The sequence below is a fragment of the Protopterus annectens genome, chromosome 2.part0 (genome assembly GCF_019279795.1).
Source record: "Protopterus annectens isolate FY-2018-M chromosome 2.part0, PAN1.0, whole genome shotgun sequence".
Lineage (NCBI taxonomy): Eukaryota > Metazoa > Chordata > Ceratodontiformes > Protopteridae > Protopterus > Protopterus annectens.
The window spans coordinates 706382452-706401958 of NC_056728.1; positions in this window are offsets into that span (position 1 = coordinate 706382452).

The window sequence follows — 19507 nt, forward strand, 5'->3', positions numbered from 1 at the left end:
TGCATTCTAGAAGGCAGCCATTTAGACAGACAGCCAGGCTGCAACTAACCCAACTCTCAGATCAAGAAATTATTGACAGTTACCGCTTAGACAGGCAGCTGGTGCAGGCTGTGTGCAACATATATGCCTCACACATGTCAGTGCATACATTGCATGGTAACCCCATGCCTCTTGAAACCAAAGTCTACCTAGGTGTATTACAATATGGGACATTCCAATGACATATGGGAGATGCTGTAGGAGTGTCACAGACAACTACCAGTCACATCCTTGCAATATTCCTGGCAGCAATGTGCACCAATGTAGATAAACATATATACTTCCCACCTACATCATGCACCTGTCCTATAATATTGCCAGCTTTCACATGTTCCTGGTGCAATAGACTGCACCCACATCCCTATTAAGACCCCATGCAACCAGAATCAGAAAGATACATCAATAAAAAAGGGTGGCCAACCTTGAAATGTCAAGTGGTTTGCACAGCAGATGGCAGCATTACAAATATCAGGGAGACACACCCCATGAGTGCACATGATGCTACCATATGGATGGAAAGTAGTCTAAGGGCTGCATTTCAACACGTTGAAGTACCTGAGGAACTACTATTGGGTAAGTACAGGAACACAGCTAAATACATCTCTGTCAACATTATGCATGATGACAACATATGTGTGCCTCCCAAAACAGGTGACTGTGGTTATCCACTTGAGCAATATCTTATCACCCCATACAGAGAACCTTCCCACCATGCAGAGGAGGCCTACAGTAGAGTGCACACCATGACAAGAAACACCATAGAGTGTTTGTTTGGTGTACTGAAAGCCAGATTCAGATGCCTAGAAACATCTGGGGGTGCACTGCAGTACACACTTGAAAACTCAGCACAGATTATTACTGAGTGTGCCATGTTACACAATATGCTAACAACCACACATCAGTCTTCTTGCTGCAGGTTGGGTGAACTAACCCAAGAACCCCAGATGTCTAAAGATGACATTCAACAGTTAACAGAGGAGGAGCAGAAGAACACAGGAGAGACAGAACATGCATGGGCAATGGGGGATCCAACTACAAGTCCAAGTTCAGGCAACACGGCAGCATCTGGCACACACATCATTAAGTCATGCATGCCAGATGTACATAAGTACACAAATTAGACATTTATGTTCAGGTGTTGTCCCATTACAGCAGCACAGATTGCATGTAATAGCAAGTACCCACTAGATGCACACACTGAGCATCACACATAACAACGTAATTGTAACATATAACAGTATGAACATATACAAATCTATCATGACAGGGACCATCAACTCAGGCCACAAGTATGCATACAGACTCATACTGGTGTATGTGCATAAGGCAGACAACAAGGGATATCCTTCTGTGAACCCCATCTCTATCTCTCCACTAGCAAATAATACAAACAGAAATACAAATCAGGACATACTGATATCATTACTAACGTATAGCAATGTAAAGCATGAAAAAATGATCATGCACTGAATGGAGCCACCTTGGTCAGTAAAAGTGATAGACTCCTGTTGCATTAGACTTCACAACAACCACAGACATGAAATTGTCAGTGGTCTGCACAACATTCATCATTGCAATGGGATGAGACTGACACTACATGACATAATGGATCAACTGTTAGTGTTACTCTAATGCAATATAGGGCACCCAGCCTGATGGCTCATACCAAGGTCCTGACTGCCCCTACCATGTATGGAAACATTCAGCCCATGTTGCTCCACAGAGGAGACTGAAGGAGTGACATCAGCATGTGGACACACACTGTGGAAAGGAGCAGTGAGTTAACTGTCTGGTCATGACTGCTAAGCCCAGACTGGATTAGCCAGCAGCAGATGTATGAGCATGTTCCAACACAGACATCAGTGCCCAATGGGCAAGAGTTGGTCTACTGAGAGGGTACCTGCCTCTCCCATGTGGAACTTGGCTAAGCAAAGTCAGGGCACGCAGAACACTACTCTTATGACAGCACTGTAGTACTGCTGTAACTAGACATTCAACTGACCGTGCCACAGATAACATCCTGTCATTCTCTGCAGCCAATGCCACCATGACCTCACCATGTCTGCACTCCTGTCCTCCATGCAACTCACAAAGCTAGTGTGCAACATAATCCATGGCACGGGCAAGTGCATGAATGTAAGTTCCATGATATCACTGTCAACATTCATTTGCCTGTAGGAGTAGATGGACACCCTCTAACACATGCCCATGCTCACCAGCTACACACCTGCATCTACTGTATAAGGCTGTATCACTCTGTTATGGAGAAGAGTCAACATCATCAGCAGACTCAACATGGGACTGTGGTCCATAGGCATCATCCTGTCCACTATCTGATGCCACACATTGTCAGAATGGCTAGACATGTTTTCATCCACATCTGAGGCAAAAGCCTCATCCACATGACTGTCACCATCTGAGCCAGACTATATCACTAAATCTGTGTCCTGTATGCAAGGGGTCATGCTAGCATAGTAAGACAAACCAGATCCCACCTCAGGATCAGTGAACAGGCTAATGGAGGATGAAGGCAGACAACATTCTAAAAAAGGGACAGATGACACAGGTCAGATAAACACACATATATCCTATGCTGGATATGATTTCTGACACATGCCAAAATATATCACTACATTGTTACAGATGCTAAGGACTTATCAGAAGGTCATATCTGAGTGTATCCCATGGAACCCATGGAACCTATGGAACAGGAAACTGACAATTATGTTACATATGCAACATATATGTGAGGAATAACAACATAAGACACATATGACATGCCTTTGTGAGAATGCTGCAGAGGAAGCTATGGCTGAAATGCAACTGTTGTAGAGAAATAAAGGCATACAGACAGTAGTAGTAAGCACATACCACCATAACGTACTATTCTAACAGAGGTATACCACACGTTATTAGTAAGCACATACTCAATGTCATGTACCATTCCAATGGAGATATAACACAAATTATTAGTAAGCATGTACTCACTGTCACGTACCATTTCAAAAGATGTATAACACACATTATTAGTAGGCACATACTCACCATCACGTCCCATTTCAACAGAAGTATAACACACAGTATTAGTTAAGTACATACTCACCATCATGTACCATTCCAACAGTGGTATAGTGAACACATACTCACCAACACATACCATTCAAACAGGATTAGCAAGCACATACTCATCAACATATACCATTCCAACAGAGGTACAACAAAGAGTACTAATAAGCATATGCTCACCATCATGTACCATTCCAACAGAGGTATAACACAATATTAGTAAGCTCATACTCACCATCACATATCATCCCAACAGAAGTATTAGTAAGCACATACTCACCATCATTTACCATTCCAACAGCGGTATAACACATAGTATTAGTAAGCATATACCATTCCTACAGTAACACTCAGTATTAGTAAGGACATATTTGCTATAACAAACCATTCCAGCAGAGTTTTAACACACAGTGTTATTAATCACATATTTGCTATCACATAACATTCCAACAGCGGTATAACACACAGTATCAGTAAGTGCATATTCACTATAACATACCATTACAACACAGGTTTAACACACAGTGTTATTAATCACATACTTGCTATCACATACCATTCCAACAGCGTTATAACACACAGTATTAGTAAGCACATATTAATCATCATGTACCATTCCAACAGTGGTATAACACAGAGTATTAGTAAGCACCTACTATCACATACCATTCCAACACAGGTATAACACACAGATTTAGTGTGCACATATTCACCGTTACATTACATTCCAACAGGGGTATAAGACACAGCATTAGTAAGCACATACTCGCCATCATGTACCATTCCAACAGCAGTATTAGTAAGCAAATACTTACTACCATGTACCATTCCAATGGAGGTATGACACATAGTATTAGTAAACAGATACATACTATCATGTACCATTCCAACAGCAGTATAGCACACAGTACTACTGAGCACATATTCACTATCGCATACAATTTCAACAGCTGTATAACACACACTAGTAGTCAACATATACTTGCCATCATATGCCTTTCAAACAAAGGTATAATAACACACATTATTAGTGAGCACATACTCACCATCACATACAATTCCAACAGAGGTATAACACACAGTATTAATAAGCACATCCTGACCATCACATACTATTCCAACAGAGGTGTTAGTAAGCACATACTCACAATCATGTACCATTCCAACAATGGTATAACATACATTATTTTTGAGCGCATGCTCATCATCATGTGCCATTCCAACAGAGGTATAACACATAGCATTAGTGAACACATGCTCACCATCATTTACCATTCCAAGAGTAGTATTACAGACAGTATTAGTAAGCACATATTTACAATTACATACCATTCCAACAGTAGTATAATACAAAGTATTAGTAAGAACATACTCACCATCACATACCATTTCAAAACAGAGACAACACACAGTATTAGTCAGCACATACTCACAATGATGCAACATTCCAACAGTGGCACAACACACAGTATTAGTAAACACATTCTTATCATCATGTACCATTCCAGCAGAGGTACAACACACAGTATTAATAAGTACATACTCACAATCTCGTACCATTCCAACATAGTATAACACAGAGTATAAGTAAGCACATACTCTCCACTATATACCATTCCAACAGAGGTATAACACATAGTGTTACTAAGCACTTATTCACTATCAAGTACCATTCCAACAGCAGTATAACACACAGTATTAGTATGCACACACTTAACATCAAGTATCATTCCAACAATGGTATAGCAGTAAGCACATACTCACCATTACTTACCATTCCAACAGAGGTATATTACATAGTATTAATAAGCACATATTCACCATCATGTACCTTTCCAACAGAGGTATAAAACACAATATTAATAAGGACATACTCACCATCATCTACTTTTCCAAATGTGATATAACTCACAGTATTAGTAGGCACATACTGACCATCATATACCATTCCAACAGAAATTCAACACACAGCATTATTAAGCACATACTCACCATCTTGTACCATTCCAACAGAGAAATAATAACAAACAGTATCAGTAAGCAGATACTCCCCATGACACACCATTCCAACAGAGGTGTAACACACAGTATTACTAAGCACATATTTGCCATCATGTAACAAAATATATAACACAGTATTAGTATAACATGCAGTATTAGTAAGCACATATTCACCATGTATCATTCCAATAGAGGTACAATACACAGATTTAGTGTGCACATACTCACCATTACATTACATTCCAACGGGGATATAACACACAGTATTATAAAGCACATACTCACCATCATGTACCATTGCAACAGCAGTATTAAACACACTATTAATAAGCACATACTTACTACCATGTACCATTCCAATGGAGGTATGACACATAGTATTAGTAAACAGATACACACTACCATGTACCATTCCAATAGCAGTATAACACACAGTACTACTGAGCACATACTCACCATTGCATACAATTTCAACAGCAGTATAACACACACTAGTAGTCAACACATACTTGCCATCATATACTTTTCAAACAAAGGTACAATAACACACATTATTAGTGAGCACATACTCACCATCACTTACCATTCCAACAGAAGTATAACACACATTATTAGTAAGCACATCCTGACCATCCCATACTATTTCAACAGAGGTATTAATAAGCACATACTCACCATCATGTATCATTCCAACAATGGTATAACATACAGTATTTTTGAGCATGTGCTCATCATCATGTACCATTCCAGCAGAGGTATAACACATAGTAATAGTGAACACATACTCACCATCATTTACCATTCCAAGAGTAGTATTACAGATAGTATTAGTAAACACATACTTACAATCAAGTACCATTCCAACAGTAATATAACACAAAGTATTAGTAAATAATACTCACCGTCATGTACCATTTCAAAACAGGGACAACACACAGTATTAGTTAGCACATACTCACAATCATGTACCATTTCAACAGTGGTACAACACATAGTACTAGCGATCAGATACTCACCATCACATACCCGTCCAACAGTGGTATAACACACAGTATTAGTAAGCAAATTCTTATCAAGTACCATTCCAACAGCAGTATAACACACAGTATTAGTAAGCACATACTCAACATCATGTACCATGCCAACAGAGGTATAATACACAGTATTGGTGAGCACATGCTGACATTATATCCCATTCCAAGAGATGTATAATGCACTGAGTTAGTGAGCAAGTACTCACCATCATCTACCATTCCTACAGTGGTATAACACATAGTATTAGTGAGCACATATTCACCATACGTATCATTCTATTAGTGGTATAACACACAGGATTAGAAAGCACATACTAACCATCATGTACCCTGCCAACAGTGGTTTAGCACATAGTATTAGTCAGCACATACTAGCCAACATGTACCATAGCAACAGAAGTATAATAACACACAGTATCAGTAAGCACATACTCACCATCATATACCATTCCTACACAGGTATAACACACAGTTTTAGTAAGCACATACTCAACATTACCATCCCAGCAGAGGTATTAGTAAGCACATACCCACCATCACTTATCATTCCAACAGAAGTATAACACACAGTATTAGTAAGCAGATCCTCACCATCACATACTGTTCCAACAGAGGTATTAGTAAAGCACATCATGTACCATTTAGACAGTGGTACAACACTCAGTATTTTTGAGCACATGCTCACCATCACGTATCATTCCAGAAGAGGTATAGCACACAGTATTAGTGAGCATTTACTCACCATCATTTAACATTCCTAGAGTAGTATTACACACAGTGTTAATAAGCACATACTCACAATCCCATACCATTCTAACAATAGTATAACACAAAGTATTAGTAAGAATATACTCACCGTAACATACCATTTCAAAAGAGGTACAATACATAGTATTACTTAGCACATACTTACCATCACATACCATTCCAACAGTGGTATAAAACACAGTATTAGTAAGCACATGCTTATCATCATGTACCATTCCAGCAGAGGTACAACACACAGTATTAATTAGCACATACTCAAAATCATGCACCATTCCAACAGTGGTATAACACACAATATAAGTAAATGTATACTCTCCACTATGTACCATTCAAACAACTGCATAAAATTCAGTATTAGTAAGCATATACTCACCACCATGTACCATTCTAACAGAGGTATTACACATAGTGTTACTAAGCACATATTCCCCATCACGTACCATTCCAACAGAGGTATAACACACAGTATTAGTAAGCACATACTTAACATCACATTCCATTCCAACAATGGTATATTAGTAAGCACATACTCACCATCACTTACTATTCCACAGAAATATAACACACAGTATTAGTGAGTACATGCTGACCATCATGTACCATACCACCAGCTTTATAACACACAGTATTTGTGAGCACAGACTCACCATCATGTACCATTCCAAAAGTGGTTTAACACAGTATCAGTCAACACATACTAGCTGTGATGCCCCTGCACTGGCCCAGTAATCAAGGAGCCTCAATCCTCACCACTAGCACCAGTGAGGGATGTACACATTGGGAGGATGACAAGTACACACACACACACACACACACACACACACACACACACACACACACACACACACAGTAAAGTACAATTTCCCTTAAGAGCACATAGAGATCACAGTCAGTCTGGGGTTGGTTTCTGCCTCTTTCTCCAGATCCCCAATATGACTCTCCATTGGCACAGCTGTAGGGTTAAGATCTCAGCCGAGTGGTCAAGCCAAAACCTCCAGCACCCACTCTGTCCAACCAGTGCTTCATATCCCTGTCCAAGTAGATGACACACACACACACTTTGAGATTTGATTTATATACAGACACACAGACACTCCAGCAAAGGCCACCACAGATTTACTAGCTATGCCCCTTTCTACCGAGACTTTAAGGTAATTGTCACTGCCACTAACCACTACTTATCAGCTACTCTAAGGCCCTTACAAAGGGTGACCAATCCTACTGTGGTAATGTTACTAGTATCCAAATGGTAAGTGTGACCAAGACCAAGGCTATTTAGGAGTGGCCTGTACAGTGTCACCAAATGCATATGCAAGTACTCTCAGAGCTTAAATATCTCTAAACAAACTAGATACAATGAAAAGGTTTAAATACATTTAATAATACATAATAAAAAAACAAGACACTACTCAAACATCACAGTAACTATAGAGTTCAGAATCACAGGAAATATTTTAAAACAACATTGCAGGACAGTCTCAAATGAATACAGAAAACATCTAAACTAATCTTTACTATATTCCTATCTCTAAAGAAATACTATGCCTAAATCTTACTTACAGAGCAACACACAAGCAGAAGTGCTGAATGGATAGGTCTAGGTCCAAGACAAAACACAAAATGCCCAGTCTTTCTCTGACAAAGTTCTTACATTAATAATCAACATTGCTGCTAGGTTAGCTTGAATGTCATCACCTGACTTCAGTTCCCAGTCTAAGCAGACACTTAGAATTTAACATTTCTATGTGAAAAATACATATCTCTCAGATGTTTGCTCAGAACTGGAAGTTGTAAAACAAAACACTTTTACATGTGAAACCTGGTAATTGTTTCTGTTTCAAGACAATAGCAAAACCTCTAGCTCTAGAGATTGTCTGCTTACTGAGAGATAGCACAATCATAAAACACTTTACTTTTCAACTTATTTTCATGAAGTTTTGCAAGTTAACTCTGTACGTTCCAGCTTCTACTATTAAACCATACATTTGCACAGGTATATAGTCTATATATATTTCTGTTCTTTTCCAGTACGGTATACTGTGGTTACATTCTTGAAGCTGAGTACATAACATACAGTTCTATTACATTTGTAAGACAAGCATATGAATCATATTAATATTCACAAATGACATATGATTATTTACAAAATTCCAAATAGCTGGGCTGGCAGTGTCACACTAGCCATCATGTACCATTTTAACAGAAGTATGATAACACCCAGTATTAGTAAGCACATACTCGCTATCACCTACAATTCCAGCAGAGGTTTAGCACGCAGTATAGTAAGCACATATTCACCATCACATACCATGCCAACAGAGGTATAACACATAGTATTAGTAAGCCCACACTCACTGTCACGTACCATTTAAAAACAAGTACAACACCCAGTATTAGTAAGCACATACCAGCATGTACCATTCCAGCAGTCATATAATCCACAGTACTAGTGAGCACATACTCATCATCATATGCATTTCCAATTGCGGTATAAAACACAGCATTAGTAAGCACATTTTTACCACTATGTACCATTATAACAGAGCTACAACACACAGTATTAATAAGCACATACTCATTATCATGTACCATTCCAACAGAGGTATAATAACACAAAGCATTAGTAAGCAAATACCATCAGGTACAGTCCCAACAGATGTATTAGTAAGCACATACTCACCATCATATACCATTCCAACAGAGGTATAACACAGTATTAGCAAACACATACCATCACGTACCATTCCAACAGAGGTGTAACATACAGTATTAGTAAACACATACTTACCATTATGTAGCATTCCAACAGTGGTTTAACACACAATATTAGTAACACATACTTGTCATCACATACCATTCCAACAGCAGCATAACATACATATTAATAAGAACAAACTCACCATTCCAACAGTGGTATAATATGCAGAATTAGTAAGCACATTCTCACCATCACATACCATGCCAACAGACGTAAGCCTGTACTCACCATCACATACCGTTCCAAGAGCTGTATAACACACAATATTAGTAATCCATTGTTATCATCATGTACTATTGCAAAACAGCTACAACACACAGTGTTAGTTAGCACATATTCATCATCATGTACCATTCTAACTGAGGTACAATAACACAAAGTATTAGTAAGCACATGCTCAGTATCATGCATCCTTCCAGCAGAGATATAACACTGAGTATTAGTAAGTACATATTTACCATCATGTAAGCAGATACTTCCCATTATGTTCCATCCTAACAGAGGTATTAGTAAGCTTATACTCACCATCATATACCATTTCAACAGTGGTATAACACACACTATTAAAAAAGTACATATTAATCATCATGTACAAATCCAACAGGGATACAACATACAGTATTAGTTAGCACATACTCCCATCATGTACCATTCCAACACAGGTATAACACACAGTATTAGTAAGGACATACTTACAATCATATACCATTCCAACAGCAGTATAACACATTGTATTAGTAAGTACATACTCAGTATCACATACCATTCTGACAGTGGTATAACACTCAGTAATAGCAAGCACATACTCACCATCACGTACCATCCCAACAGAGGTATTAGTAAGCCGACACTCACCATCACATACCGTTCCAGCAATGGTATAACACATAATATTAATAAGCACATTCTTACCATCAGGTACCATTGCAACAGAGCTACAATACACAGTGTTAACAAACACATATTCATCATCACTTACCATCCCACTAGAGGTATAACACATAGTATTAAAATGCACATACTTACCATCATGTAAGCAAATGCTTACCATCATGTACCATCCCAACAGAGGTAATAATAAGCACTTACCAGCATTTACCATTCCAACATAGGTATAACACACCGTATTAAAAAGTACATATTAACCATTATGTACCATTCCCACAGAGGTACATCACACAGTATTAGCAAGCACATAGTCACCATCACATAATTTTCCAACAAAGGTATAACACACATTATTAGTAAGCACATACTTGCCATCACATACCATTCCAACAACAGTATAACACACAGTATTATATTAATAAGCTATACTCACTATCACGTACCATTACAACAGCGGTATAATACACAGTATTAGTAAGCACATACTCACCATCACATACAATTCTAAAAGAGGTATTAGCAAGCTCATACCCTCCATCATGTACCATTCCAACAGAGGTATAACACACAGCATTAGTGACCACATGCTGACCATCATATCCCATTCCAAGAGAGGTATAACATACAGTATTAGTGAGCACATACTCACCATCATGTACCGTTTCATCAGTGGTATAACAAACAGTATTAGTTAGCACATACTCATCATCACATATCATTCCATCAGTGGTATAACACACAGGATTGGTAAGCACATACTCACCAACACAGACCATTCTAACAGCAGTATAACACACAGTATTAGTGAGCACATACTTACCATCACATAACATTCCATCAGCGGTATAACACACAGGATTAGTAAGCACCTACGCATCATGGTGTACCATTCCAATGGCAGTTTAACACATGGTATTAGTCAATACATACTAGCCATGTACCATTCCTGCAGAAGTATAGTAATACATAGCATTAGTAAGCATATACTCACTATCACACACCTTTCCTACACAGGTACAACAAACAGTATTAACAAGCATATACTCACCATCATGTACCACTCCAACAGAGGTAAAACGCACAGTATTAGTAAGCACATGCTCCCATCACGTACTATTCGAACAGAGACATTAGTAAGCACATACCATCATGTACCATTCCAACTATGGTATAACACACAGTATTTTTGAGCACATACTCACCATCAAGTATGATCCCAACAGAGGTATTAGTAAGCCCATACCCACCATCATGTTCCATCCCAACAAAGGTAAAACACACAGTATTAGTGAGCAAATACAATTTTATACCATTTCAGCATTGGTATAACACACACAGCAGTAGTGAGCACATCCTCACCCTCATGTATCATCCCAACACTGGTTTAGTATCAGTGAGCACATACTCACCATCAAGTATGATCCCAACAGAGGTATTAGTAAGCCCATACCCACCATCATGTTCCATCCCAACAAAGGTAAAACACACAGTATTAGTGAGCAAATACAATTTTATACCATTTCAGCATTGGTATAACACACACAGCAGTAGTGAGCACATCCTCACCCTCATGTATCATCCCAACACTGGTTTAACACACAGTATTAGTGACTACATACTCACTATCAGGTACCATTCCAACATTGGTACAAAACACACTATTAGTAAGCACATACTCACCATCACATACCATTCTAACAGAGGTATAATGCAGAGTATTAGAAAGCAAATATTCACCATCACAAACCATTCAAACACAGGTATATCACACAGTATTAGTAAGCATATATTTACTGTAACATAATATTCAAAGAGGTGTTTAACACACAGTATTAGTAAGCACATATTCACCATCATGTACCATTCCAACAGCAGCATAACATACAGTTTTAGTAAGCATATACTCACTGTAACATACCATTCCAACAGAGGTTTAGGACAAAGTATTAGTAAGGATATCCTCACCATCATGTACCATTTCAAGGGTAATATAGCTCATGGTATTAGTAAGCAGATACTTACCATCATTCACCATTCCAGGAAAAGATCAACACACACAGTATTAGTAAGAACAAACTCACCATCGTGCACCATTCTAACTGCAGTATTACACACACTTCTAGTAAGCACATACCACCATGTACCATTCCAGCTGAGGTGTAAGACACTGTATTAAAAAGCACATGCTTACCATCACTTACCATTTCAACAGAGGTATAACTCACAGTATTAGCAAGCACATACTCACCATCACATCCCATTCCAACAAAGGTATGATACACAGTATTATTAAGCACATAATCACCATCATGTACCATTTCAACAGAGGTTTAACACACAGTATTAATAAGCACATACTCATGGTCACATACCAATCCAACAGAGGTATAACACACAGTATTAGTAAGCACATACTTACCATCCCGTACCATTTCAAAAAAGGTACAACACATACTATTAGTAAGCACATACTCACCATCATGTGCCTTTTCAAAAGAGGTACAACACACAGTATTAGTTAGCACATACTCACCATCATGTACCACTCCAGTAGTGGTATAATACACAGTACTAGTGAGCACATGCTGTTCCAACAATAGTATAATGCACGATATTAGTATGCATATTCTTACTATCATGCACCATTCCAACAGAGGTACAATGCAGAGTAGTAATGAGCATATACTCTTCAAATACCATTCCAACAGAGGTATAATAACAAAAAGTATTAGTAAGCACATACTCATCATCACGTACCTTTTCAAAAGAGGTACAACCCACAGTTTTAGTTAGCACATGCTCACCATCATGTACCACTCCAATAGTGGTATAATACACAGTACTAGTGAGCACATAATGTTCCAACAACAGTATAATGCATGGTATTTGTATGCATATTCTTACTATCATGCACCAATTCAACAGAGGTACAATGCAGAGTATTAATGAGCATATACTCTTTAAATACCATTCCAACAGGGGTATAATAACAAAAAGTATTAGTAAGCACTTACTCACCATCATGCAGCATTCCAACAGATGTATAGCAGACAATATAAGTAAGCACATACTTACCATCATGTACTATTCCAACAGAGGTACAACACACAGTATTAGTAGATACTCACCATTACTTCCATTCCAAAAGAGGTATAACACACAGTATTAATAAGCAAATACTCACCAACATGTACTATTCCAACAGTGGCATATCACACAGAATAGGTGAGCAATTACTCACTATCACATAGCATTCTAACAGAGGTATTACTAAGAACATACTCACCATCATGTACCATTCCAACAGAAGTATAAAATACAGAATTAGAAAGGACATATTCACCATCATGTTCCATTCCAACAGAAGTATAACACACAGGGTTAGTTAATACATACTCATCATCATGTACCACTCCAACAGGGGTATAACACACAGTAGTTTTGAGCAAATGCTCACCATCACATAGGATTCTAGTAGAGGTATAACAAACAGTATTAGTGAGCACAGACTCACCATCTTCTACCATTCCTACAGAGTATTACACGCAGTGTTAGTAAGCACATACTCACAATCACGTACCTTTTCCACAGTAGTACATGACAAAGTATCAGTAAGCACATACTCACCATCAAGTACCATTTCAACAGAAGTATGATAACACACAGTATTAGTAAGCACATATTCACCATCACGAACCATGCCAACAGTGGTATAACACACAGTATTAGTAAGCACATACTCTCCATTGTGTACCATTTCAACAGAGGTATAACACACATTATCAGTAAGCACACACTCACCATCATGTACCATTTCAAAACAGGCACAATACTCAGTATCAGTATGCACATACTCATCATGATGTACTCAGCATTGGTAGAACACACACGGTGCTAGAGAGCACATACCATAACTCACCATTCTAGCAGAGGTGTAACACACAGTATTAGTAAGCATATACTTTCCATCATGTAAGCATATACTTACCATCAATTACCATTCTAACACACTCACCATCCTGTACCATTCCAGCAGAGACATAACACACAGTATTAGAAAGCACATACTTGCTATCACATTCCATTCCAACAGATGTATAACACACAGGGTTAGTAAGCACTTGCTCACCAACATGTACCATTATAGCAGTGGCATAACACACAGTATTTTTTAGCACATTCTCACCATCATGTACCATTCCAGGAAAGGTATAACAAGCAGTACTGGTGAGCGCATACTCACCATCATCTACCATTCATATAATGGTATTACATACAGTATTTGTAAGCACATACTTACGATCACGTACCCTTCCAATAGTAGTATAACACAAATATTAGTAAGCGCATGCTCACCATCATGTACCATTTCAAAAGTGGTACAACACACAGTATTAGTTAGCATATACTCACTGTCATGTACCATTCCAACAGTGGTATATCACATAGTATAGTGAGCACATACTCACTATCATATACCATTCCAACATTGGTATAATACACAGTATTAGTAAGTACATACAAACCACCATGTACCATTCCAAGAGAGGTATAATACTTAGTGTTACTAAGCACATAGTCACCATCACATACTTTTAAAACTATGGTATAACATATAATATTAATAAGCACATATTCAATATCATGTACCATTCCAACAATGGTATTACACACAGTATTAGTTAGCACATACTTACCGTCACTTACCAGTCCAACAGAGGTATAACACACAGTATTACTGAACAGATGCTGACCATCATGTCCCATTCCAAGAGAGGTATAACACACAGTATTACTTAGCAAATACTCACCATCACGTACCATTCCAACAGTGGTATAACACACAGTATAAATGAGCATATACTCAGCATCATATACCATTCCATCAGCAGTATAACACACAGGATTAGTAAGCACATACTCACCATCATGTAACATTCCAACAGTGATTTAACACACAATATTAGTCAAAACATACTTGTCATCACATACTATTTCAACAGAAGTATAATAACACACAGTATTAATAAGCACATACTTGCTATCACCTACCATTCCAACAGAGTTTTAACACACAGTATTAGCACATATTCACCATCATGCACCATGCCAACAGCGGTATAACACACAGTATTAGTAAGCACATACTCACCATCGTGTACCATTTCAACAGAGATATAACATACAGTATTAGTAAGAACACACTAATTGTCACGTACCATTTCAAAACAGGTGCAACTCCCAGTATTAGTAAGCACATACAAATCATCACATACCATTCAAACAGCAGTATAATACACAGTATTAGTAAGCACAAACTAGCTATCTCATACCATTCCAGCAGGGGTATTGGTAAGCACATACTCACCAACATGTGCCATTCCAACAGAGGTATAACACACAGTATAAGGAAGCACATATTCACTATCATGTACCATTCCAATAGTGGTATAACAAACAGTATTTTCGAGCACATGCTCACCATCACGTACCATTGCAGCACATAGCTACCATCATCCACCAGTGGTATTACATGCAGTATTAGTAAGCACATACTCACCATCACATACCATTCAAAAGAGTATAGCACAAAGTATTATTAAGCACATACTCACTGTCATGTTCCACTTCAAAAGAGGTGCAATGCATAGTATTAGTTAGCACATACTCACCATCATGTACCATTCTATCAGTGGTATATTACGCAGTACTATTGAGCACATACTCACCACCACATAACATTCCAATAGTGGTATAACACACATTATTAATAAGCACATGCTCACAATCAATTACCATTCAAATAGCTGTACAACTGACAGTATTATTTAGCACATACTCTCCACCATGTACCATTCCAACAGCTGCATAAAATACAGTATTAATAAGCACATACACACCACCCTGTACCATTCTAACAGAGGTATAACACATAACATTACTAGGCATATATTCACCACCATCACGTACCAAAAAGTATTAGTAAGCACATACTCATACCATTCCAACAATGGTATAACAGACAGTATTAGTAAGCACATACTCACCATCTCTTACCATTCCATCAGAGGTATATTACAATGACATGGAAATATCATTATGGCATTATACACCACAGGCATGAGAGTAGGCAGAGGCAATAATAGGTAATGGTCACCATAACAGTATATGGAGACACTCCCCTGTTGTGTCTTGCAAAAGTGGATGGACCTGTGCAAATCAATTCAGACATTAAACATGTTGCTGGTAGTATTATGTATGTACTGAAATTTAATGACAATATGTCATTACACTTATGTTGATCGTCATCAGCATGTGTGTCCCCAGTTCTGCTGCTGCAACACAAAAATAACAAGACATAAATATGGGTGCAACAACAATCTGTACTGAGGTATTCTTTATGCAACAATGTTATGCATAGTACCACATATATGTGTTTCCTAACAAACCTACTTCTATCCCATCCCCAGGCACATGTTTCTCACCATTTGATATATGCAGGGTGCAAATAACTGTGTAATCTCATCTGAGGGAGTCAACAGTGGGCCACCACTAGTGGTATCTCTCAACCTGTCATAATGCTGTACCCTATTGGCTACACAAAGGATCATATCAGAGTACCATTGGTGACAGGCATCCTGGGATCTATTGTAACCTCCCACAGCATTATTCATGTTGGTGAGGTTGGTCCGTGCTTCATTCCTCCAAACTGTATTCCCTGCCCATCCAATGAATCTCTGTCCATGCTGGTACAGAGCATCAATTATGATTTCATTTTCTTGGCAAAAAAATTGTCACCACAGTTCTATTTGCCATCTGGGAGACAGTCTTATGCATATGGTTAGATTAATGTTGTGACCCACACATGGAGATGATGTGGACAGCTTATGCCAATTGACTCTCTCTCTACATTCCTGTGCATTGCAAACTTATATAAAATACTCCCTGTCCCGTATAGTAGTGTGATATATAAAACAATGTATGTGATATGAAAATAATGTCTGAATATGTACGACATGGAAACAAAATCATAACTTATGATATCTGTAGAGGTTGTATGTGGGATTTGAATCCATTACAATGGATAGCCAACCCCAACACCATTTTGCCACAAGATCAGTACATTCTGCATGCACTTCACATTCACATTAACATAGTCCTCATAACATATGTGGGAACTTATAATATTGTATGGCTGTCAGACACATCTTAAAATATATTGTCAGTAGATGTCATGACAGACAACCTGTGGAAAAAATGCAGTGATAGTAACATGAACTGTTATGCACGAATAGCTATATCAACATAGTCAATACTGAGCAATCAATGCTATCTCCATTTCATCTGTATGAGATGAAATTCAACGATAACTACTACTATATTACTCTTAGAATATAGTATCATTGCAGTAGTGATTGTACAATTTATGGAAAGCATTGGAAAGCCTCGTTAACCATAAGTATACCACAGACAGTATATGGTAACCAGACATAAACACTGATATATTTTTATTAAAAGACTATTTATAGTGCATGTATTACTAAGCATCAATAAATATCCATAACATAACTTCAACTACATACGGCATAGCAATGTACACATACTGTACTGTCGGAAAAACTACATTTTTTTAAGTATACCACAGACCGTACAGAGTCACCAGCAATATATACAGATGTTTCATTATTGCATTAATATGTACTGCTCACTGGGACTCTTTACATTTATCTGTATGATTGTATATGTTGAATCCCTGCTTTTTAAGTGATGCAGATAACCCAAGTGTATGCTCACAGGTTAATCCTTTGCCCCTCCAATAAGCCACATGCATTTTGACTGCAGACAATTTTCCCTAAAAACATCCATATAAGCATGTACAGATAAATTTCTAAGGAGTAATACTACCATAGGTCGATAAAGAGAAGAATATATCCCACCATAGTAATGCCAGTAGGTTCCACATTACCTTTAAAGCTGCTTGTAAGTCAGCTATAACTGAAAGTAAGACCAGCTATGGTCACACAGCTTTTAAGTCCCATTTACACCATACAGAATTAATGAGGTTCATTAACATTCAAAGTTTTGGAATCCCATTTACACATATCCACATAAGTTCTCAAAATTCAGTGCATTAACCAATAGCCTGGCATAACAAGAAGGTGCTCCACACAAGTATCCAATAGGTATTATTAAACAGGACCATATGTACCATGTGCTCATTACCTTCAAATGATCTGATGCCATCCCATAATCACCACTTTTAAAATGTGATTTAGATACATTTACAGATCAGACTACTGTTACCTGCAAACTGAGTGGGACGTCAGTGAGCAATTTTTGGAAGTTTGTTGTATTAACATTGTATTAACATTATCATTGACGTGGCTACTGAGAGGAGGCTTCAACATGTCTGGTTGCCCAATTGGACAAGGAGGAGACCACCCAGATGTGGACCATCTATGCAAAAGTGGAGCATCATATGACAGCAAGACCACAGAACTTTGCAATGATTGAAATCTGAACCAGATTATGAGCAAGCATCGATATAGCACTGGAATCTATCAGACTGGAGTTCAGGTTCTGCACCATTACGATGACCTGCATTGCAGAAACACTGAGGATCTTCACCAGATGGTCATGGAGGAGTGGAGGCAGCCAGCAGATGCCTACAGTGCCATAATATCTAGTGTATCTATACATTCCTATAGATATCATATATATACCTGTGATCCATATTCCATAAATATTCCTTTTAAAATCATTACATAACTTTTCTGACACTTAGCTCATCTGGTTAATCATCAGTGCAAGATGATTGTTTCTTCTCTAAATTGTGGGTTTGGTTCCCATTGTGTTATTTCTTTAATACTATTTTTGATATATATACTATTGAACATAAGACTTGTTTGTTTTCAGCTTATACAGTACATCATTTACACATCCAACACAGATG